This window comes from Macrotis lagotis, chromosome X (assembly GCF_037893015.1).
Source record: "Macrotis lagotis isolate mMagLag1 chromosome X, bilby.v1.9.chrom.fasta, whole genome shotgun sequence".
NCBI lineage: Eukaryota > Metazoa > Chordata > Mammalia > Peramelemorphia > Peramelidae > Macrotis > Macrotis lagotis.
Genome location: NC_133666.1, coordinates 147,604,854 through 147,628,616, shown reverse-complemented (window position 1 = coordinate 147,628,616; position 23,763 = coordinate 147,604,854). Strand labels below are relative to the sequence as shown.

Below are 23,763 nucleotides of genomic sequence, written 5' to 3'. Positions count from 1 at the left end.
ACAGTGATTCAGACCATCATTATATAGATTGCAGTAGTTTCTTAACCAATCTTCTTTTTTCTAGATTCTCTCCCTCTCCAAGCTTCCTATTACACACTAAGCATATTGATCTTAAAATATAGAATAGATCATATTATCCCTGTCAAAAACTTTTTTTTTAGATTTTTGCAAGGCAATGTGGCTTGTCCAAGGCCATACAACTAGGTAATTATTAAGTGTTTGAGGCTGGATTTGAATTCAGGTACACCTGACTCCAGGACTGGTGCTCTATCCACTGTGCCACCTAGCTGCCCCTGTCAAAAACTTTTAATGCCATGACTTCATAATTTTTGCCTTCTCAATATGTGAGAAAGGGGTGGAAGGAAGGAAAGAATTTACAACTGAAAATAAAAATGTTGTCTTAAGTCAAACAGCCACTGTTTCATCATCTCTCTTGGAGTATTGAAATAACCTCACTACTCTTCCTGTATTAAGCCTCTGTCCACTCCAATCAATCAGTTAGAGAGTTATGAAAGTGATTTTCCCCAAATGGAAGTCTGACCATGTTACCCCACTATGCAATAAACTTCATTGGCTCCCTAGCACCTATAGAATCAAATAGAAAGATCTTTTTCTGGCATTTAAAACTCTTCACAGCATGGTTCTTTCCTACTTTTTTATATTATTCTATATCCTCCCCTGCATACATTCTGCACTCACTGCTATTCCTTGTTCATAATACTTTCACAAAACTTTGCTCTGGCATTGCTACTCTTCTTTCCTAGATTGCTTTCCTTCCTCAACTTAGCTTCTTGAAGTCTTTGGTTTCTTTCTTGAGTATTTTATTTTCTCTTCTGTTAATCTAGGCAATTTGTATTTTTGTAAATATTCATCCTTTTCTTTTATACTGTCTTATTTGTTGGCAAGATAGTTCATAATGATTGCTTCAATTTCTTTTTTCATTGATGGTGAATTCAATCTTTCATTTTTTGATACTGGTAATTGGGTTTTCTTTTTTTTTCTTTCTTTTAAATCAAATTAACCAGTAGTTCATGTTCCACTTATTTATTTATTTATGTATTTAGCTTCCATAAAATCAACACCTAGTTCTTTGACTTCTTTTAAGGCTCAGATCAAATTTCACCTAGAAGCTCTTTTCCAATCCTTCTCCCTTCCACCCCCTCCCTCCCTACATTACTACAGCTTTCCCTCTAAGGTTATTTTTCCATCTATTTGGATGTGTCTTATCTATATCTATTTATATATCATTCCACTCAGTTGAATGCTTGATCTTTGAGTACAGGGACTATTTTTTGCTTTTATTTTATTTTTTGTATACACAGCACTTAGATTGCATGGTAAGTAAGCACTCATTCATGAATTTTTTTTTTTTAAAACACACACTCCTTGACTTGCCATTTAAGTCTCTACATGATGATTTATCTTCAATCTACCTTTTAGGCATCTTCCACTATTTTTTCACAAACTCTGTTCTTTGGCCAAACTGAGCTACTTTCCATGTCTAGTTGCCTTTGTTCACATAAATTTTTCCCTCCAGCTATTAATCTTACTGCTAACTCAGCCTTTTAAACCTGGATAAATTCATTAAATATTTCTTGTACCCTCTGCTGGTAATTTATGAAAATATATAACCTATACTATAAATCAAGGTGGTAGATTTAAAATTATTTTAAAAACATGCAAAATTCTAGACTGTTTGCAATTCATTGCTCCAATAGAGAAGAACTTTGGAGATCTAGATTTCATGATTCTATTTATCTCCAGTAGTGGCAATTGGTACAGAGAAATAGAGACTCATTCAGGAACTGGGAGCTTATCGCAATAGTGTTTCTGCCACTAACTGGCTGTGTAATCTTGCTTCTGCTTCCTCATCCATAGAATAAAGGGGCTAGACTAGATGATCTGATCTGTTCCAACTCATAAATTCTATAATTCTAAATAAGGCCTAAGTGGAAAAAAAAAGTTTGATTGCAATTTGGATTCAATTATGGAAAGAAGTGACCCATCCACACTAGGATTTTCCTGTGAGCTGTATCCAAGAGCACTTCAAGGGTCCTTGCAAATGATTTGTACATAATTTACATGGGTCCAAACATCTCTGTTTTATTCTCAGGCAATTTTCAAGTGGAAATAATTACTGTTCCTTATTTCTTCTTGACTTTGTGTCTCTCATTTCCTTTACACTTCCTCACCATCATTATTCCATGTGCCCCACATCAGAAATATCCAATGGAGAAGGAGGAGACTCATAGAATTCAGGAAAGAAGAGACAGAGATGGGAAGGGTAGAATCGAGGGGTTTGGTGGGGGAGGGGGGAAACCATTGATCTTGGATTCAGTGAGATTCATATGACATGGATTTGAAGCCTGCTTCTTATGCTTACTACCTTGAGAAAGACATGACTTCCTTGGACCTCAGTTTCTCTATCTGTCAAATGAAGGGATTGGACTAAATAGACTCAGAAATCCCCTCTAGCTCTCAATCTGTGATATAGATTGTGGTCTGCAATTCCACTGAGGGGATACCACCCTGCAAGAACTGCTCATTAGAAGTGAAAAATTAGAGGTGCTACTTGTTTTGGCTGCCAGGAGATAGACAATAGCCCCAGGAAGCCTCAACTGCCAGACCAATGAATAGAAAGAATACATCAAGAGATGTGGAATCTTCTACTGGGGAATACAACTTGTTTGGGTTCTTAGAGAAGCAGCAGTGGATCAAAGTGTGACATAATCTCCTTCTTGGAAGGGGCTGGCTAGATTATGTGCCATTTTCGGAAAGTGAGAATGACACATGAAAAATGACAGACTGCTCGGAAAGAGTTATGTAAAAACCTCCTAACCCTTTTCTGTGAATTCTCTCTAAGACAGAATAAGAGGTCAGGAAAACCCAGGCATTAATCTGTGGGTTTCACATATCCAGATGTGAGAAGAATCATATCTATGGAGTGCTTGAAAGTAAATTTGATGGATCCCTACGGGACTATGCTACAAGATGCAATCTTAGTTTCCATCTGTGGTTTAGAGGCAGGAAGTCACTCCTTGTACCAAACTGAGAAACTAGGGAAGAAAAATAATGCAGAGACTGTAAGATGTTGGCTGTGATGTAAGATACTGAAAAAATCCCTATTAGGCAATAGAGAAAAAATGCATGGAAAGAAGTCCTATGGAAAAAAAATCTTGGGAAAATGCTGGAAGTTTTTTGGATCATAAGGAGCAAAATAAGATTTGGTTATATAACTAGTTTGAGAATAGTCATTGTAATTGCATTTAAACCTTCCAAAATAAGATTATTTAGTCCATCACAAATCAGAAAGTTGTGGAGTTGGAAAAGAAATGAGAGCTCTATCATCTGAGTAAATGTTTTGTCCTTTGTTCTCCAGGATGTCTCGTGACATCATGGTGTTGATGATGATGTTTATCTTCTTTGTTCTTGATAAAGACCATGACATCAGGGAGGTGATGCCATGACAAGCAAGTGAACTGAATCTGAGTGAGAGGGTACCATGCAAAGTCACCTCACTTATTCCTCTGGAGAAACATAAACATACATACTCCTTTGTGAGTCTGTGTGTGTGTGTGTGTGTGTGTGTGTGTGTGTGTGCACTGATTAGTGACTCAGACCTGGAGTAAGGAAGATCTGACTTCAAGTGTGACCTCAGAATCATATTAGCTATGCAGCCCTGGCCAAGTCACTTAACTTCTGCCTACCTCAGTTTATCTGTCTACAAAATGGGGATAATAATAGTGCCTGCTTCTCAGATAAAATTTATAAAGCAGTTTGCAAATCCTGAGGCACTATATAAATGTCAGTTGTTATTAGTAAAAGAAATAGAATATTAAATTCTAATAAATGCTTATTTAGCCTTTGTTTCTGCTCTTCTGTATTCTTATATTTTGTGGCTTTTTTTCTTTTTTTTTTCTTTTTAAATTAGAATATTGTGTACTGAAGCACTACAGGTCAAAAGAGACCAAGTTTAATGTAGAGTATTTAGCTTACACATAAATGATTTCAGATAATACTGACCATTTTGAGCTAATCTTAGCCCTACAAATGAATTATTCAATCATTATAATTAAATAAAGTATTAATAAACTGAGTATAGGTGATAGGAAAAGAAATTGAGTGTAATAAGCTCCAGTAGCTTAAACAATTAATGAAAGATCAATTAAAGCATAAAAGAACTCATACTAACTCTTATACCTTTGCATAATGATTTAGCTGGTTCCACAATCTCTGTTGAAGAAAATAGAGAACTATAAAAATGCCAAATCTATTCCATTTTGCACCACTCTATTATACTCTTTCCAATTTCCTTTAGAAATGCTCTCAAGATAATTTGGGTTGAATTTCATAGTAAAGTTGATGTTTATTCAAGGATACCTGTTTAAGTAGAAGGAATATATGATTTAGAATCAGGTTTCAAATACTTCAGTTTCAAATTCTGTTCATAACATTAAAATATAGGCAAGGCATTTTTATCCCATGAGTCAGTTTCTTCATTTATAAAATATTAGAATAATTGTCCCTTGTTGCTCTTTGGTCATTTTCAGTCATGTCTGATTCTTCTTGACCCCATTTGGAGTTTTCCTGGCAAAGATCTTGAAGTGGTTTGCTATTTCCTTCTCTCTCTCACTTTATAGATGAGTAAACTGAGGCAAATAGGGTGAAGTAACTGGCTCAATGTCATATATAGCCAGTAACTTTGTGAAGTCAGTTTTGACTGCAAGAAGGTGACTCTTCCTGACTGCAGGCCATTGTGGTGCCTATCTGCCTTCAGATATATTTATAAAATGGTGATGATGATACCTACATGTTAAACTAGGGATGTGATAGAGAAAGTCCAGTGTAATATTTTAAGGTTTAAAGTTTAAACCTTGAATAAAAATGAATTCTAGGTGACACAATGAATGATGTGCTGGGCCTAGAGTAATCATCTCCATGAGTTCAAATCTGGCTTCAAACACTGTGTGACCTGGGTAAGTTAGTCTTATTTGCCTTGGTTCCCTTATCTATAAAATGAGCTGGAGAAGTATTTTTGCTGAGAAAATTCCAAATGGGATAATGAAGAGTCAGACACAACTGAAAAATGACTAAACAATAACAGCAGATTATATTATAGTAGGCACTTTGTAAATATTTGTCTAGTAGATAAATTCTTGTTGATCATGAAGAGTAGTGTGACAGTGTGAATGATAACAAATTTGTCAGTTGCTATTTAAAAAAAATTCCATATAGGTTCCTTACTGAAATATAGGAAAGAATACACGATATATTCTAGGCAATAGAGAAGTATGATCTCCTGAGAGTGAGAGCAGTTTCCCTAGGCCTTGGTACTATTACCAGTCATTTTACCTCCTTATTTCTATTAGCTTCCTCTACAATTTTAGATGGAACAGGCTTGATTGTCCTACTTTTATTGGAATAAATGGTAGGAGATGGGCTTGTATGCATGGATACACAGATACTCTTGGTCCCTAACTATTCTGCATGTACATAATTAAGAGCTTACTGCATTCATCTTTTAAGAGGGACTAACTTTTTTAATTAAAGACAGGAATGTAGGGTCACAAAGTGAGCACTGAACTTTTAGTCAGAAAAACCTGCATCCAAATTCCTGCTCCAACTATTTACTAGTCATGTAAACTTGGGCAAATTACTTCAACTCTCTGAGCCTCAGTTTCCTAATTGATAAAATAATGCTTTCACTACCTACCAAAGTTATTGTAAGGAAAGTGCCTTAAAAAGGGTCACAGGAATGTAAGCTCATTCTTACTTGAAAACATAATTTGTTTTCATTCATCATTTTCAACAAATAATCAGAAGGACAATGGGTAATGGAAAAGTCTTCCATATAGCTCAACTCATTAATATCCAATGGTTTAAAATGGAAACCTATGGCTTATATTATATTTGAAAGAAAGCAACAACTAAACCAGGGAGTATATCATTAGTATTACAGCCAATTCCAACTAGCAGGCATGCTGTCATGTCTGGACCATCTGTAGCCCATTGATGGCTCTCTGTGTGCGATCCAGGCCATAAGTAATGCAATAGTCTAGACAGGAGGTGACAAACATGTTGACCTTTTGGACAAAATTTATCTTTTTTTGTTTTGTTTTGTTTTGTTTTGTTTTGCAAGAAACATTTCTAGCTTTCATTTCTAGATGGGAGTCCAGGGACAAAGAATTGACCTCGTAATTTCATCATCTGTGAATATAACCAGCCTCGTCTGTCTACTCCACCCACTCCAGGATGTTAAGTAGAATTATTAGTATCATATGATTTCGGTCTAGATGAGACTTTAAAGATCATCCAGCCCAGTAACTGTATTTTACAGATAGGGAATAGGCCTAGAGAGTTTAAGAGCATTGGTCAGTATTACTTATTATCATCTAATGAGTAGAAGTTGACTTTCAATCACTGATCTTTGGACTCCAAATCCTATTCTCTTTTCATTATGCAGTCTTGCTTCTTGGGTGGGGAAATGCTTATTCAGTGGGTGATGGTGATAAATATAGGATCATAGATTGAGACTTGGATGAGACCTTAGAAACAAAAGCGTCCAATCTGTTCATTTTTTTTTTTAAGTTTTTGCAAGGCAATGGGGTTAAGTGGCTTGCCCAAGGCCACATGGCTAGGTAATTATTAAGTGTCTGAGGCCGGATTTGAACTCAGGTACTCCTGACTCCAAGGCCAGTGCTCTATCCATTACACCACCTAGCCGCCCCCTGTTTATTTTTAAGATGAGGAAACTGAGAATCAGGGATGATGAGTGACTTGCCCAAAGTTATAAAGTGCCAAATAGTATAGGTAGATTGTTCTCCTTCAGGTTTGTGCCTAAAGGTGGGTTAGAGGGTCATAGACCCAAAGCGAGAAAAAAAGAACAGTCTTAGAAGTCATTTGATCAAATACCTTCATTTTACAAATGAGGAAACAAAAGCCTGTAAAAGTGAGGTGACTTGCTCAGGGTCATTAGGGCCAGAAATAGAATTTGGATTTATATCCTCTCATTCCAAATCTAATTACTCTTACCATGGATTTTTGTTGAATATTAAGAGAAATATTAGGAAACCAGATTCAATTTGACTCAATGAATATCCCCTTGAAGAAAGAAGAGGTGATGATTCAAGATGTCAAAAAGATTCTATGTCAGGAATTTTTTCTTCCCATATCTAGGATTTCAATAGAGCAGCCAGGTGATGAGGTAGGTAAAATACATGTGTCAGAGTCAGAAAGATTCAAGTTCCTGTGTTCACATCTGACCTCAGATAAGATGACTTATTTTGTGACAGGCCTGTGATTCTGGATAAGTCAGTTAACCCTATTTGTCTCAGTTTCCTCATATGTAAAATGAGCTGGAGAGGTAAATGACAAACCATTCCAGTATCTTTGCCAAGAAACCCAAATGGGATCATGAAGAGTCAGACACAACTGAAAATTACTAAAAACCAAAATAATTTATTTGTGTAAGGAATTCTCAGTGTGGATATTCCTTACCAGTGCAGATTGGTAATTGTCTGTAACTTATTGTCTTAGAGAGTTGTCTGGGACATTGAGAAGTTAGATAACCTGGTCCATTGTCATGGGATTCCCTTCCCACAGTCAGGGAATATGTATCAGAATCATATCTTGAACTCAGGTCTTCTATACTCCAAGACTGGCTTTCTATGCCAAGTTGCCTCTCACATGGCAGATATTAAATTAAAATGCTATGGTCTAGCTTCTCTTTATATTATAAAAATAATTTTATGCTTGTTAAAAAGATGAATTGTCAACTTGGTTTGATCTGATGTGAGGAAGTCAGTGATTACCCCCTAAGGGGAACAGGTTCTGCTTAATTTTAAGGGAAAATGGAGGACTTTAAAAGATAATATTAGACAGAGGAATGGGAGGTAAATATCTTAATTATATTTAAAGATACTATATGAGATCAAGAAACTGTTTGATGGCTGCTAAAGGCAACAAATTGAGTAGTTTGGTCTTAAGATGACTTTGAGGGCACTAAATACAATTTCAAGTCCAGTAGATTTTTTCTTCTTCTGAATTTCCTTATTGAGAGCTGAAAATCTATAAAAAAACACATTAAGAAAATGCTATTTGTTTCCTTATACACTCAAGTGCAAAACTTTTTGAGAAGAATGTTTTTTCATTTTGCATCAATTTGTCAATGTGCTGAATGCATGTTTTTAAGTCACAACTTTCAAATACAAATCTTATATATGTGAAGCATATATATATATATGTATATATATATATATATATTACATATATATGAAACTCCACCATTTTTAAAAACAACCCCAGTCATCCTTTCTTTCTTTTTTACAGGTAGAACAGTTGGTTTGCCTTTGGTTCTAATATTATTTAATAAGAGCAAGAGGAAAAAAACAAGAAAAAATTGTTACAATTCAAGTATTTGGTTCTTTGGCTTCCATGTCAAGGTTTAGTATACTCTGGTTAGGTATTTCTAAAATTATTTTCATCTTTGTATTAAAGAACTTAGAATTTTGGCAACATACTGTCATAGTCAAATTCTTCATCAACTAAAAATGGCTGAACCTCATCTCCAGGTACCTCTTTCAACTTAAATGTGGGTTGTTATTTTGGCCAGTCTTCAGTACAGAAAAAGCATGATGCTCAAAAGAAGGAATATATCCTGATATTGAGAAATGTATATGTATTCTTTTCTATCTCTCCTGGAAGCAGCAGCAGCAACTCCAAGCTCAAGTTGTGGTCAGTTTCTTCATTCATGTCAAAATCTTCCAAATCTAGGAAATTGTCTACCTTCACCTTTCTTGACCAGTTTATGTCAACTTTCTGATTTTCATGAATGATAATCAGCTATTCCTCTTGAGGTTGTGGTAAAGGACCAAAAAAAAGGTACTCATTCCTGATTTGCTGACCACAAGGAAATACTACAGTGACCAAGAAGCTTCCTGGAGTCTGGTCCAGGCATTTGACTTAATCACTTCATGGTTTTTTGAAAGATGAGTAAAAATGTTCAAAAATTCTTCTTATGTCTGCTCATGACTATTAGTAACTGATCCAGGGCTTGTTTAATTAACTGGTCTTTATTCATGATCCCCAGTCTCAATAACTGAATGAGAATATCTATTTGGGCAGTCTCTTATTTTATTTTTATTTTTTTTTGTAATTTCAACCACTGTTCTGAGCTTCCCCACACCCCTTTCCTCTTGATCAACAGAGGAACCATGCTTCCTTCCCTTCAAGAACAGAAGCTGCCAATTAGTAGTATATCCCTGAACCTTCAAGTCATTTCTTAAAGGAAAGATGTTGCCATAAGCTTTTGATTTTAATAAGCAGTTATGAGAATTTTAAAGACTAAAAGTTCTTCTCATTGTGTCATGGCAGTGACTCTAGTTCATAAAGGCTATGCCAGAATAGGGCGAGCTTTATTTGGTTTGGCATGTTGAAAAGGCTGTGTCTAGAGACAGACTCAAGTCTGATGTCTTAAGTCCCTGAGTATGGTTCTTTGCCCATGGCAAGCCATGAAATGGAAGGAAATACAAAATGACCCTCAGTCCTTTGTGGTTACCTTCCACTGTCATAGAAAGAATGGTAGAAAAGTTGCAAGTGTTGCTAAGAATCACAGTTTTGGTTCATCTATGGACATTATTATAAGCATTATTGGAGCCAGAGTTTAAATATTGACTTTGATGCTTCCTATAATTGTGACATTTGCTAGTCTTCTTCACTGTAAAATAAGATATTTGGTCTAGATCAGGGATTCTAAACCTGCAGTCTATGAATTTTGTTTTAAAATTATTTTGATAATTATTTTGCATTTCAATATAATTGGTTTCTTTCATAATCCTTTGCATTTTATTTCAGGTATTTTAATATATTTTTTCTTGGAATCTATTGAATTTTCAGTCTTCCAAGGGGTCCATGACACAAAAAGATTAAGAACCCTGGACTAAATGACTTCTGATGTCCCAGTCACTTCTAGAATTTTGACCTCATAACTTTTGCAACTCTAAATACAATTTTTTTCTAGTCATTAAGGGCAGACTTACTATTGAATAAAGTAAATAATATTAATGTTGATTTTCTTATTATAAATGAAACCACAAGATGTAAAGACATTGAACCTAACTGGAAGGGAGGTTCACAGATTCCCCTTGGACAATAATAATAGCCAACATTTATATAGCACTTTAGGATTCACAAAAAGTATTATATTTATTAATTCATCTCAACTTTGCAACAGCTGTAAGGATTAGGTGCTATTACTAAAAATCATTTATTAGGTGCTTATTATAAGCCAAGGCACCAGGAGGGGAATAAAGGTTAGCCTGGGATCTTTCACAAGGTGAAAGCTCCTTGAAAAATCCACCAATGAGAAAGGGACAGATCTTTCAGATGGATATTTCATGTTGAGGATGCTACAAAGGTAGTCGAATGTTCCAGTGTTTGGAGATTCCAGGTGCCGAAGGAAGTTTCAAGATGACAATGGCAAGACTTAAAAGTCCAGAAGTCACAAACAAGGCTATCCAGAAGAAACCCACCAATGGATGAAGGGGGCAAATCTCATAAGTGCAGAAATTGGAAGTAGAGAAGTTCAGGGCCATATAAACCATTAAGCGCTGGACTACAAATTCAGAGGTCTGCCCACTATATTATATATGTTGCACATGCCTTGGAGAGACAAATAAAAGAATTGGTTTTATCATGTGTTCAAAAGCAAGAAGAAACAATTTTGTGGTATACCAGGTCATCTCATATTGCAGAATCATGATGACTACTTGCAAAATTACTTCCATGAAAATAATTATGATATGGTTAATATCTATAGCGGAAGAGGAGGAAGAAGAGGAATTCTATGAAGAACTGGAGTAGACCTTCCAAGCAAAATCAGCATATCATTTATTTTTCAATATCTTTATTGGAAAGATAGGCAATGAGAGGATAGGAAAAAAAAACTTGAAAATAAGACAGTGGTCAAAGAATTGGAAATTGAAGAAGGCTTATCAATTGGGGAATGACTGAACAAGTTACATATCTATATGAATATTATAGAGTACTATTGTTCTATAAGAAACATGAGTGGTTGGACTTTAGAAAAGCATGGAAAGAATTTCACAAACTGATTCTGAATGAAGGGAGCAGAACCAAGAGAATATTGTACACATTAACAGCAACACTGATAGTTGATTAGCTATGATGGTTGCAGCTCCTCTCAGCAGTTCAGGGATCTAGGACAACCCTGGGACACCTGTTAAAGATAACTCCATCCTCATTCAGAGGGGGAAAAACAAAACAAAGCACAAATCAGAATACTAGGCTTATTTTTAAACAATTTCTCTTATATTTTTTCCTTCCTATCCCATGGTTTTCTTTTCCTTTAGTTCTAATTACTCATAATTAAAATGACCAATATGAAAAATATTAAACACAAGCATACATATACAACTTTTATCATATTGTTCAAAGCTGAGGGGACAAAAGTAGGAAGGGCATGTGGTAGAAAAATGTGTAACTTATAAACATTCAAGTGAGTGAATGTTGAAAAACTTTCATAATGTGTAATTGGAAAAATAAAATATGAATTTGAAAAAAGAAAATATGCCAGTGGTTCAAGAATATAAAGAAACTCCAAATTTGTAGGCAAAAGACTTACACATTCACAATGTGAATATATTCTTCAATAAGAGTGATATAAAGGGGTGTCTAGGTGGTACAGTGGATGGAGCACTGACCCTGGAGTCAGGAATACTTGAGTTCAAATCTGGCCTCAGCCACTTAATAATTACCTAGCTGTGTGGCCTTGGGCAAGCCACTTAACCCCATTTACCTTGCAAAAAAGAACCCCATAAAAAAGAGTGATATAAATTCTAGGGCACCAGAAACATTAAATGATGTCACACAAACAGAAGGAAATTGATTAAGTCATTACAGAAAGAAAATGCTTGATTTTTCAAATGTGAGTCATTATTTACTCAATTGTTTCTGTATAGTCAGGCCATCTACTTGTTAGAGCAAAAATGAAAAATCAATCCAAAATCTAAAATAAGTACAGAAGTAGCAAAAATATAAATAAGTATTCTATCCAATCAAAATTTAAATCTGATGTATTAAAGCAAACTATTGACACTGGAAAATAGAGAATGGATAAAAGAACTGATATAAATATAGACTATCAGGAGTTTTTAGAAATTTAATGAATTGAGGCAATTGCCTTAATGACAAAGCCAAAAGAACCTCAAGACAACTCCAGTCAGAAAAATTAGATTAGATTTTCCAAGATATCTAAATATCAAAGACAAAATGGTATTAAATAATAAATTCTTTTGTAAAATTCTTCTGAAATGGATAGTGGAATATTATGAGCACCTCATAAAACAATTAGAAACTTAGAGGGAACAATAAGTTTGCAAAAAGCTTTGTGTGATACACACATATGCAGATATTTCCAAAAGTGTTTGTGAATGAAATTTTGCTGAAGACAGCAAGTAGATCAAAAAAGAAAAAACAAATTCAAAATCTATTAGCACTTTTATAATGAACTCTTTTCCTATCCTGTGGTTCCCCCCCCCCGCCCCCCCCCACACATAGTGCTATTGGAGTCATCACTTAATCCACTGAACCTACTGCTTGATGAAAAGGAAGTGGCATTAATGAAAACAAAGACATCAGAGGATTATCTGGACAACACCAATTATACAAAGTGTACATCCTTGCTGTAAACTATATAATTTAAAAGAATTGAAGAGCCTAAGTTTGAGATATTTGAAGGGAGAGGATGATATAAAAGTGTTGGAAAAATTATGGGTGCTATTACAACTGAAAAAAGGCAGTTGAGAGGACATCAATAAATATTGACCCACGTACCTATTTTTTTCCTCTCTACAAAATCTTTGAGATTTTGAGAATGATCCACACAAATATCTAAGTTACATTTTATAAATATGATAAAGGAACAGTCTTTGGCAAAAATATTATCTAATAGAGGACTTCTTCATAGTGGTCTAACTGACTGAAAGTTGGAGTGAATTCAAAATGTGCTTATTGTTTATTGACTATAAAAAAGCATTTGATTTAGTAAGGAAGAAAACTTATATGTATAGGCTCTACTCCAATGAGATATCTTTCACGAATGTGTTAAAATTATAAAAGGTTCCTCAATATTTCTAACAACAGAAAAACTTTTGTTTAATCATGATTATTAATTTCAAGTATGGATAAATATATGCTGATCATTTCTATGGATAATATCCAAGCAGAAGGTGATTCCTTATAGAGGAGGGGTTCTTAACATTTTGGGATTTTGTGTGTGGATGTTTCATGCCTCTGATTGTCTTGTGAAACCTACTGTTACCTTCTTTGATTTTTTTAGATGCATAAAATAAATGCATATGATTAGAAAGAAAATGAGTTATATTAAAATATAGTTAGCAAAACATCTCTAAAAAATCAAATTTATGGACTCCAGTTTAAGAACTTTCACTGGTCTTACTGGTAAGAGCTTCCAGGGTTGATTATATTTAAAAAGTTAAATGAGATTTTCATTGATGCACATGGATTTAACCTAATAATTCATGTGCAGAAAATATCCAAATGGATGAAGAATGACTATTGTACAGACTAAGTTATGTAACTGAATAGAAAGAAAACTGAGTTAATCCATCATTATAGTTTGTCTTGAATAGACATGGCAGATGAACAATGAGCTAGCCCCATATTTGAAAAAGAGTGGACCAGATTGTATTTGGGGAATTGCCCAGGATAATTATTCAAGGAGTAGTTCACTGAAATATAAATTTGGGCAGGTCCTGAGATCCTGAGGGGTAGCATGGGATGGAGGTTACAGAGCTGTAATAATAGTAATAATAATTATTTTAATGGTAGTCATGATAATGATAGGCAGTTAGATGTTGCAGTAAATAGAGTGTTGGGCAAGGAATCAGAAAATCCAGATTTCATATCCAGCCACAGGCACTTATTAGCTGTGTGATCTCGGGCAAAGCACTTAGCCTGTTTGCTTGAACTTCTCCAACTGTAAAATGGAGATAACAATAACACCTATCTCCCAAGATTATTGTGAGAATAAGATAATATTTGTAATGTGCTTAGCATGGTGCCTGACAGTATTATATCAATACTAGCTACTATGATTATTACTATTTTCATCGATGATCTCGCTCCTGAAGCAACAACACAAAACCCTAACCCCTATCTTTTTTACCATTAATATTGCGATAGATTCCATCTGGATGCAAAATATATTATACCACAATCTTTAAAGAATCAAAGTTGAAGTTCAATGGGGAACTATCCTGAAGGAAAATCTGGGTTTTAGTTCTGCCTTTGATATTTAATAGTTGTATGGCCATGAGCAAGTCATTTGACCTTTCTGTGATTCAGTTTCCTCATGAAATGAGAATTATGGAACCTGTTTCATAGGATGAGGTGAGGCTCAAATGAGATAATATGCCTAATTTAAAGTTTCCTGTGTATTATTATTATTATTATTATTATTATTATTATTATTGATATTGAGGTTGTTGAGGTTTCTTTGCCATGGTGGGCATAAATAGGCTATAGTACATTTTCTTCAATGATTTATGTTGAATAAATGGTATAAGGACAACTACTCATCAGTATGCCCTTTCCAGTAACTACCAACTATGGGCAAACATCAACTTGTGATATCTGGCCACAGAAAAAGTTATAATAACTTATAACAAAAGTTATACTGTAAATTATTTCCCTTTTATTCCTTCTCTCACACACACACATATACACACACACACACATATATAAATAGATATAGATATAGACAGATAAATGTAAAATTTTATACAAATTTTTATTTAAAAAGTCTTTCTATGGAAACAGGTCACATATTTCTTCATATGTCTTTTATAGTTAATTTGGGTATTTTCTAAAAATATGGTGCCTAGAAAGACGAATAAGAGGGTACAAAACTCAGCAAAATTGATTTAAGATCTGTTTCTGCTTTTTCAACTCTAGATAAATGGGGAAGATTGGTTGAATGATGCTAACTAATCCTTCAGAATTACCCACATAAAAGGTTTTTCACTGAATTTTAAGTCAGTCTCTGGTAAAAAGACACAGGTTTTGGCAAAGATCTAGTTTCTTAAAAAAAAGTAAAATGTCTTCTGGTTATAAGAAGCAGTGAGAATTGAGCAGATATGGGACCTTACTGTAAAATAAAGGTCTTGGGTTAGATGACCTTGGAAGTCCTACTTCTAGCTTTATTTCTATAAGCTGATGATTATATTGTCCCTCTTCCTTTAGTAGAATAATACTTATTTAAAGAAAAACAAACTATCACAGAAATGGTTTAATATTGATATGAATACTCCTCTTCATCATTAGTGGTCCAGTGCTGTATGTATAATTGCCAGTCTAAAATGACATTCAATAAATGATTTGGAAAAGATTTGCACATGGATTGTCTTTGGATCTGATTCTTAGATTCACTAGGTGAAGTGTAATCTGCGTAGGCATTTCAAGGGGGAAAACACGCCAATAATTTATAAATGAAGTGTCCTAGATAGGAAACACCATGGTGACAGGCAGATGGAGCTGATCACAGAACAGTAGTTTAATGAGGTGACAGCATATGATCTCCATGTTCTTTACTGCCATGTTAGTGGCTTGTCCCAAACATTTGTCCATAGTTATGCTTATAGCATAACTTCACTTTTGGCTCAGGGACAGCTTTGGTCTTGGCTTACAGTAGTATTAGTGTTCTTATGTGAAGCATAGTTATTCCATGCCTGGGTTGGGGTTTTCCTGTACATCTGGATTATGTCTAAGCAATAATATTTTTGCTTGAGGGTGTTGGTACACTGGGAAATAGGTGTAATAACAATGCTTAGATAGAGCTAAATATATCTAAAAGACTCCTAACTATTTTTGAGCATGAACACCATGCAAATTGGACATGTCAACGTGATTTAAAAAATTACTTATTGAGCCTAATGAACATTTCACAGTCATCAAAACAACTGGTTGGAAATGAACTTGAGAGTGGGGCAGTGTCGGGATGGTGACAGGAAGTACTATAAACTTCCCTCTACTTCTAACTATGCCAAACAGGTCAAGAAAATGTACTAGACCAAATCCTGATTATGAAATCCAAGGAAAAATATCACAATTAATAATTTTTCCAGAGTAGGTTGGCATAGTGAGACAAAGAGGAGAGGAGAATGCTGCATGGAATATTCCAGCACAGGAAAGGGCTAAGTACCAAATAATCAGTCAGTCACTTAATATTTGTTGAACACCTTCTTACTGTACATGAAATATTATGCTAAGAATACAAAGAAAGGAGGTAAAAGACAATCCCTGCTCTCAAAAAGCTAATGGGGAGAGAATGAGCAAACAATTCTATACCTATCATCTATCTATCTATCTATCTATCTATCTATCTATCTATCTATCGGATAAATTGGCTATGATTAATGGAGAATAATCTAGAATTAAGATGGGTAAGGAAAAGCTTTCTATAGATGGGGAGATTTTAACTGGGACCCAGGGAAACAGAAGTTGGAAAAGAGGAGAAGGGGCATACCAGACCTGGAGGACAGAGTCGGGAGGGGGTAGTATTTTGCTCAGGGCAGAGCAAGGAGGTCAGATTTTGAAGACTGGATTGAAAAATATGTATGAGTATATGATGTAAGAAGACTGGAAAGTAGGGGTAAATTATGAAGGATTTTGAATACTGAACCTTTGAGGATTTTACATTTTATTCCAAAAATGATAGGGAACCACTGAAATTTATTGAGTGTGCACGTGTGTGTGTGTGTGTGTGTGTGTGTGTGCATGTGTGTGTGTGTATGTTTATGGGTATGTAGACATGTGTGTGAGAGACTCTGACTTCTTCTTCTGGCACTTGGGACAAGAAAATTCCCACAGCCAGAACAGGGAGATTCAATTATAGGAAGCAGTAATAGGCATCAGTTGGCAGTTCTGTCACTTAGTACCTAGCTCTAGTTCACAGATCCAGGGTAGACTAATAAGGGGATCTTAGCAGGAGTGGTGGCAAGTCTTATGTTAGGTGCTATGCAAAAAAACAAATTCAAAGGAAAGCAACAGATATATATGACTCTGACCCTAGAAACAAAGTGGGATCTTAGTTCTAGTTTCCAGGAGAGTCTGAACTCTATAGAGGAATAATCAGGACAGGAATCTCAGACAAAAGTTGTTTCACTCTGAAATAACAGAACTTTTCCTCTGACTGATATTGACTGAGTTCAGAAACTGTATCTCAGAACCTTAAATGGGACAAGTCCATGGGTATGTTGCTCAGTTACTAACCTAAGTAAAGAACTTGCAGAACTCAGACCATGCTGTGCAACAATTAGACTTTTCATAGGATCAGTTTACATTGGGAACACTAAAAGCTTGCAGATCCCTCACATGAACTATTCCTGAGATTGTGGAATTATACAACAACCAATAACACATAGAAAGCTGCAATAGGAATAGCCCAACCAGACCCTCCAGAAGTGTACAGGTTCTGCCTTAACAAGTTCAAGTTCAGAAAGTATTCTGGAAAAAATGAGAAAATAGAAAAAGAATGTCATAACAGAAGGCTATGATGGTGACAGAGACAAAAAGTCATAAGAGGAAACCCCAAATAGTTAAAATTTGGGTGCAAATTCAACTACAATTCCTAGAAGAGATGAAACAAGAATTTTAAAAAGTAAATTTAAAGCAAAAATTGTTTCCTAAATGAATGATGGAAAAAAAATCAGAAATTCTTTTAGCAGATTTAGCAGGAATTAGCAGGCTGTCAAGAAGAGTACAAAAATCTTGCCCAAGCAACATGAAAATTGGAATGGAAGGATGAGATCTAGATGACTCCATGAGTCAATAGGAAATATTAGAACAAAGTCAAAAGACTTTAAAATTAGAAGAAAATATACCTAACTCTGGGGAAAAGAAGATATGACCAATGTGAAAATTTGTTTTACTCTAGTGCAAAAGTTTATAACAGGGCTTTGTTTTTCTTAGTTTCTCAGTTTGGGGAGGGGGAAGTGGAGGGTAGGAAGGCGAAAATATGTTTACTGACTGAAAAAATTAATAAAAAAATCAAAATTAACTTGAAGTAATATCTTGTATAGATTGCCTAGTAAAGCCAAAGTATTTCTCACTTTATTTTAGATTTTTTTTGGTATGTTTATACAAGCAAGAGAGCTCTTGCTTGGTTGTTTTTATATTTTTCTTTTTTTTTTACAATGATATTTACATGAGAAAAATATTTTCCAATGAGTAGGATGCAGATATATGTTTACCTTTGTTACTTTGAAATAACCTACTTGATTTACTCACCAATAAAACTTTTCATAGTCAATGCTAAATTGAAGGTGAATGATATATTGTTCAAAAATTTCCATCAGATTGATCAGGCCTCTGAGATTTTATTTTTATTTGTTCTGACAAAAGTCTATATAATTCTGTCTCCTTAAATTCAGCACTTGGGGAAAAAAAGTCTCTCAATAATGTTTTTGATGTTGCCCAATCTCCCTGTGCAAAGATCTCAAAGGCACATTTATAGACTAATAGGCTGAGCTATCCTGACAGAGACCTTTAGGATAAGCTAAGCTAAGCCTCAAGATCTCAAAATCTTTAAAAGGGCATCTTGAAACACCCTCATCCCAGTGCAAGTAAAGAAAGACTCACCCTTCACCCTTCAACCTTTGTATTTCCCAGAAACATTAAACTAAAGCATTATCTATAAGCCACTGGAAAAAAGCTGTTTTGATTGGGATTTGGAAGTCTGCATTTTAGTCAACGTTGGGGGTATTGAAGTCTTTGGCAAAGAATTGTGTTGAATTCTTTCAGGCTGGTCGCCTGCTTTATGTCATCAAGAGAGACCAAGAGTTCAGAAACACAAATAATGTTCTGTTTTTATTTTTTTCTTCTTCTTTATAGCACATTCTCTGTATTGTGTCAGAAGGTGCTTGTTTACATTGTGATGTAAATTGCAGTAAAGTGAGGTAATGCATTGTAAAGTGTGGCAAATAAAAGTTTAAAAAATGTTTGCATTCCAGAGTGAAGTTTAGATGAGCCTAGACTTAAGACAACTCAAAATATTTCCATTTTTATGGGCCTTGGAAGTAGAGATGAATAACTGGTTCCAGAATCAATTAATCCTTTTTAAAAAATCACTCTTTCAGATCAAATCATATTGAGCTTTGCTCATAGTGTGATCATTAAATGTTGGAACCAGAAGGGAAATTGGAAATGATATATTCTCCCCATATTTGACTGTGAGCTCCTTGAGAGTAGAAACCATATTTTTAAAAAAATGATTCTCAGGGGCTACTAAAGTGGCACAGTGGATAAAGCACTAGCCCTGGAGTCAGGAGTATCTGGGTTCAAATCCTGTCTCAGAAATTTAATAATAACCTAGCTGTGTGGCCTTGGGCAAGCCACTTAACCCCATTTGCCTTGCAAAAACCTAAAAGTGGTTCTCAGTGCTAATAGTTAGCATTTAATATGCCTTTATGATCATTCGTTTTTCTCATCTATTACACCTAATCCCTTAATTTTTTTTAAAGAACTTGGCTATTTATTTATTTATTTGTTTATTTATTTATTTATTGCAAAGCAATGGGGTTAAGTGACTTGCCCAAGGTCATACAGGTAGGTAATTATTGTGTCCTAGGTTGGATTTGAAATCAAGGTCCTCCTGACTCCTGGGCCAGTGCTCTATCCAGTGCACTACCTAGTTGCTCCCAATCCCTTAATTTTTCCAGATAAAAGCACTGGGGTCCAGAGAGTGACAATGTCTTTGGATCTGTCCAAGGTCGCACACTTCCTCATGGGGCATAAGAAAAGTTTGAGAGACATAGTTTCTGGGTAATTGATTATTTTATAAGTTATGGCAGATAATTAATTAAATGGTCATTTGACTTTTTTTTAGTTTTTACAAGGCAGTGGGGTTAAGTGACTTGCCCAAGGTCATGCAGTTATCTAATTATTATGTGTCTGAGGCTGGATTTGAACTCAGGTCCTTCCTGACTCTAGGGCTGGTGCTCTATCCACTGCACCACCTAGCTGCCTCTTTGACTTTCCAATAAACCAGAGATGAATTATGGAGTTGTTCATGCTTACATACCCTAGGAAGAAATGGTATTCTTGACAGGCAGAAATCAACAATTAACAATTAATTAGAGAATTAATTAACAATGAGAGAATGAATATTTTAATAAGAGGTGAACCTATTTTAAGGAGGGTCAATTTGATTATATCAGATTTATACCTCTTTAGCCAGACCACTTCAACCTCAGGCAATTTAATCAGCAGGATTTTATTCCTCTCCCTTCCTCCCTCCTCCTTTGACCTCCCCCCCACCATTTTACCCTAAGCCCACTGAGTAGAACACAATGGATCAGAATTCACCTAGATTAGATTTTCTTTGTTAAGTTTTCTAATTGAATGGGGCAAGAATTCCATCTAGATATCAAATGGTTTAGGTAGGATAAAATTTTGGCCAAGAATCAGAAATTTGCTTGAGAGACTAGTCTTTGACTGGGGAAATAGAAAGGACAAATTTTCATTTCAATTCCTAATTGGTTATTTATATAAGAGAAAAATAATCATTTCTTCCATTTTTCTTGATTTGTAGTCCAGTGCTCTTTCCACAATATTATATTACCATTTTCTACTTTTCTTAAAGTTTAAAAAAGTTGTCTCAAAATTTCTAAAGCCTGCACAAACTTGCCTTAGACCTTCATTTTAGGAAACTGATTCCTAAAATCAGATATCTCTGGTTAATGCCACCCAGATCAATGAGATTTACTATGGGCATTTACAATTTCATTTACAATGAGATTAATTGGGCATAAAGTTTGAATCATTTCCACTAGAATAGGTACTGACAATGCAGTGATGATATTCATGCTGACCATCTTCATATACAGAGCTAATGTTACTGACCCTCCACATATGCCTCAGAACATTTTCTTGGAGCACAGACAGGTTTAAATTCCCTCTGTAGTTTTTAATCTTGTTCTACTTGTTAACAAAATGATTCACAGAATGTAGTAGGAGCTGAGTCTAATAGGGAAATCTAGCCAGAAATGATCCCTGAATTAGGAATATGCAATAGCCTAGGGAGATAATGGATCAGGGAATTTCAAAACCAGTCCAGGTGGATTGACTCAATTGTGGTAAAATTGTGCTTTGGTGCCCTTATCACGCTATAGGCCTTTTTTTCTACATGTTTGGTGAGAACATTTCACATGGCAGAAGTAATCAGGAAGAAATCCCAAGAGACCTTGCAAAGCTTATGTCCCCCATAATTATGTGTCCTCTCCTCATGTAGGGATCATCCTTTCATTTATCAAGCATCCAGTACACCTGTGTGCTCTCCATCTTCCTCTCACAAGCTGTGCTTTCCATCTTCTCTCATAGAACCAGGGTCTGACAAAATCACTTATACCAGCAATATAGAAAAATATTACTTCTCTCAAGGTTTATTCTTGCATGAAATATATATATATATATGTATATATATCTCCTGCATTTATTTTATTTTTATTTCTGAACATATTCTTTACCTTAAGCAGTAAGCCATTTTTGGTAACAAAGAATACAAAAAAATAGACAAATATCAGTTTAAATAAAACTAATCAATAAACTTACTAAATCAGATTCAGTCTTTTCTGCAAAGAAAAGGAAGGGTATTTTTTCAGCTCTTCTTAGCTCCTAGTCTTATGACTCTGAATTTTGATTTGTGAGTTTTCACCTTGTCTAGTCTAGTCCTAATCATGGATCCACATCTCTATACTATGCTGCCTGAAGCTCCAGCTTCCCCTTTTTCTTCTACTAGAAATTCAAGTAATATGTGCTGTCTTCCCATGTTCGAATGTAAGCTCCTTGAAGGCAAGTATTATTTTACTTGTTTGTTTTGCATCTCTAACACTTAGAAGAGTGCCTGTATCATATTAAGTTCTTACAACAGTAAATATTTTTCATTCATTTATTTATCTTCTCCAGGACCAAACTTTGTAATTATAGTTTCCTTTTTTTTGTTTTATACCTTCTAATTACACTGTTTTAGTTGGACAAATTTTGTGATTTCATTTTATTAAGAAAAAAATTTAAAGGTCTTAAGCTAATAATGGTGGTGGTAGCAGTGGGTCTTCTGATTTCTTTTATCATCCCATGTAGGTAGGTGGTCACCAGCTCCCCTTTACCTAAGGCCATCTTGGAAAAGAGGTTTACTTGAAATCCCTTGGATGAGACATTAAATAGGTTTTTGAACCTTGTAATGATGTCTGGAATGCTCCAATTGAGATTAGATAGCTCTCTGCATATTAAATTTATATGACTATATCTAAGTCATTCAAAATATAAGAAAATCCCTTTTTTTCTTCCTCAGGAAGTAAAGATACTTCCATTTTCTCCTCATTCTTTCTAGTTTTCCCTCTTCTCCATTCCATAGCCTAGGAAAGAGTGAATAAATTTGCCAGACATGGTTTTCTGTGAATTGAGATTCCAGATTTCTTGATGCCCTGACTGGATAGGAGGATGTGGAGATACAGTTTGAGGTTATGTCAGACTGGGACACATAACTAAAAAGGACATACAGTGGATTCAGCAGCAATTAATTCAGTCCTCCTCCCTTTAGAAAAATTATAGGCATTTTTTGTCAATGTTCATTACTCACCTTTCTAAAATCTCTCTCTCTCTCTCTCTCTCTCTCTCTCTCTCTCGTGTGTGTGTGTGTGTGTGTGTGTGTGTGTGTGTGTGTTTCATTTCCTAAAGGGAGCTCCTGGTGTGGAAATTTCCTCCTGCATGCAGATTAGTCACTATCAGAAATTTAAGAGTTCCAAGTACCGAAGGGCACTGATTGAAAAGTTAAGTTACTTGATGATGGTCACATAGCTAGCTGTGTCAGAAGACCTTAACTCGTCTTCCTGATTCCAAAGTTGACATTCTACTTGCAAAGTAACACTGTCTCTATTGAGAACTATTCTAAGTATTAGGCTTCTAGATTTCCTTGTCTTTGATTATGAAATATAAAATCTCTAGATTTTCTCATATATTTTACAGAAGAACATGATACATGATTACAACCTTATAATCACACCTCCATAGAATTTCCCCTCCCCTTTTTTTCCCCTTAGGGCAGTTTAAAAGAAGTAGAAATATCAGGTTAGTTGTTTTGACCATAAAATCAGGTACTTGAGCTTTGAACTTACACAGGAAAGCAACTAGCTGGAGCAGGAATTGGAGAATTGTTGCAGCCTCAAATTTTCCTTTAACCTCCATGTCCTGTCCTTTAAAAGTCTCTATTCTCTTAATACCAACATTTATCTGTCAATCTCTCCAGTCAATGATTTATTCTGACCCACCATTACTATTATTAGGACCAATTGTTTTACATTTTTTTTGCTTGTTTTTAGGTTTTGGAAAGGCAAATGGGGTTAAGTGGCTTGCCCAAGGCCACACAGCTAGGTAATTATTAAGTGTCTGAGGTCAAATTTGAACTCAGGTACTCCTGACTCCAGGGCTAATGCTCTATCCACTGTGCCACCTAGCTGCCCCTGTTTTACATTTTTGAAGGATAAAAATTGCAAAACTAGAAATCAGAGGAATTCCAGGCTCAGTTCACTGAATTTTCTTAAAGGGTCAAAGATAAGAGACCAACAAAGGAGAGAAACCTGAAGAATTATTCAAGATTCACTGTATGGAGAAAGATCTTAAAAAGCTTCAGTTGTATCAATTTCAAAATGAACATAACATGTGAATTAC

General features: G+C 35.1%; 1 long non-coding RNA gene and 1 pseudogene across 2 annotated transcripts in view; one reads left to right on the top strand and one right to left on the bottom strand.

The window, feature by feature from the left end:
- LOC141498795 (uncharacterized) overlaps positions 1-23,763 on the top strand; it is a 158,403-nt gene that overhangs the window by 16,623 nt on the left and 118,017 nt on the right. The window lies entirely within an intron of this gene.
- The window catches only part of LOC141503304 (intraflagellar transport-associated protein-like), a 44,401-nt pseudogene continuing 29,046 nt past the window's right edge, over positions 8,409-23,763 (bottom strand).